The sequence below is a fragment of the Calliphora vicina genome, chromosome 4 (assembly GCF_958450345.1).
Source record: "Calliphora vicina chromosome 4, idCalVici1.1, whole genome shotgun sequence".
In the NCBI taxonomy this organism is placed as follows: Eukaryota; Metazoa; Arthropoda; class Insecta; order Diptera; family Calliphoridae; genus Calliphora; species Calliphora vicina.
The window spans coordinates 7,879,021-7,881,586 of NC_088783.1; positions in this window are offsets into that span (position 1 = coordinate 7,879,021).

Here is a 2,566-nt window from a genome sequence, read left to right on the forward strand (position 1 = left end):
ATTTTGTTTACTAAATTCATTGAAAAGTTGTCAGCATTGTTCTTACAATTTGCACGCGTCGAAAACGAATATAGAACTGGTACCGTGTCATTTTAACATGGCCTAGGATGACATGAATTGACACCTTTAAGTCGTATTGTGATAGGTCACGGAACTGACTTATCCGAACTTAATCTTTTTTGATTGATTTAGTTTTGGGTAATAAATATAACAAAACAAAGTGAACATACTGAGCTCTCTTAATTTAAAGTTTGGTTGAAAAAAATCCACTTGTATAAAATGTTTTTAATATTTAGTTGACCAAGATAATAATGAATTTAAAGCAGCGAATTAACTGGAGAAATTAACTTTAATAATATTATAAACTTTTTAATAACAATTTTCACGTTTACTACTAAGAAAGAAAGTATATGTATATAAAAAATATTTAAACATATCAATTAAAAATCTTAATTATTAAAACTAAAATTTAATAATTAAACACCAGTAATACAAATGACTTTAATTTAATGAATAAATAATTGAATTTTTAAATTGAAATGTATAGGTATGTATGTATGACTGGCATTTCAAAACAAACAAAATAATAATGTTTAATAGTTGTTTTCAACGTCTTCTGCAAAAATTATGAGTGGAATAATTAATTGAGTTAAAGTTTAGGTTTAACTCGGATTGTGTGTGTGTAATTGTTGAATTGATGCGTTGGTTTGACTGCCCTGGCATACTAACCAACTATCACTTATTTGTTTGTTGGTATTTTGGTCTCTTGTATTTATTTCAAAAACAAATTGAAACTTTTGTAAACAAATATATTTAAAATTGAGTTGATGAGTGTGAGTTTAAAACAATAAAATCATTAAGCACAATATAAAATCATAACAGTTGACAAAATCAATTTAAACCTTAAACAACTGTGAGTAACAGCAAACAAACAAATAGTTTAGCAAAAAAACTAATATTTAATTTTTTCAATTTTAAAGGATAAAATAAAACACAAAAACTTAAAACAAAATGTTCGCGAGTGAAGCTAAAAAATCTGCTTTCGGTTTGTTGGCCATTGTCTGCCTCATTAATTCATGCTCTGCTCAGTTTTCGTATCACACTGATGCCAATTCAAATTCGTTTTCGTTAAAAACTCCTGGATTACAACAGAGTTTTACACGTTTCTACGGTGGTGCACAACAACAACAACAACCCCAGCAACAGCAACAATTGCAACAGCAACAAGCCGCCCAACCTGCCCAGGTAAGTTGTTGACAAAACACCAGTTGTTTACAAAATCCGCCATATTGATGAGTGCTACACAAAAAGGATATTAATGAATAAGTCCCTGAAATGAGCATTCATTTGTTGTCAGTAGTTTTTGCCTGCTTACTGCTTTATACTGGTTAACAATCAGCAAGGACATTATGCATTTTATTTGGCTAGCAAAGGATTTTGTTAAATGTTTAAAGCTTATTTGCTAGTGTGTGGCAATTTCTTTTGAATTATTTTGAAAAAAAAGTGTGTATTTCTTGTAGTTTCCTTAAGTGTTCCACTCAAACACTTTTGAATTTGTATTGGTTTTTCCTGCTAAAAACTTAATAGAGTGTAAAGTGATTTAAAAATGAAAGTAAAAAATATGTAGAGAGAGTACTATTTAAAAGCATACAACAAGTGAAACTGTAATCGGATAAAGAAATGTTGGGAAATATAAGCTATAGAAATCCTTATTTGAAATTTTTTTTTAGAAAAACTCAGTAAAGTTTTCAATAATTTCTTAATTTTCCTTAAAAATTTGGTTTAAAAGTTTAACTGATACAATAAAATACTCGTATATTAAAAAACACAGAGTTGTAACAAAATCAAACAGCATCATAGTGCGATGGGATTTTATGGTTGCTGTCAAATTAAATGGAAAATTTTCTACCATCTTTCTGGCAACATATGGATTCCGAGCCAAAAGAACTGTTCATCTTTTGAGTTCAAAAACAAATCAATCCCATTTCGTATACTCTGTTCCAAAGTGAAGCGTATTCCAGAGAGAGAGAGCGTTCTACATCCATCGAAACAAACAGTAGTCGGAGGGGGCTCGGTCTAGACTATAAAGCGGGAGAGAAAAAACTTCCCAACCACTTCATGGGATTGCAACATGTGTTTTTCGGTCAATGATCGCTTCAAATGAATCAGTTGCATTCGTCACAGGTCCCTTGTGATAGTCTGGTGAGATGTCAGCAGCTCATAATAGATAATACCCTTTTGCTGCCATCAAATAGAGGGAATTACCTTAGCGTCATGGACATTTGGCTTTGGTGTCCATTCGGCTGGTTGGCCGGGTTTCAAATATGATCTCTTACACTTCGGGTTATCGTAATCGATCCATTTTTCATTGCAAGTCATCATATATAGCATTCAAACGCCGCACAGTGGCGCCATTTGACTTTTTTCGTTACAAAAATCATAACTTTTGAACGAAATGAGATAATCACAAAATTTAAAAAGCATATGATAGATAATTTATCTGCCTATGAAATGAAGGATTGTACGCCTTTCAGGTGCCTACTTATGGGTTAGCAAAGTTGAAATT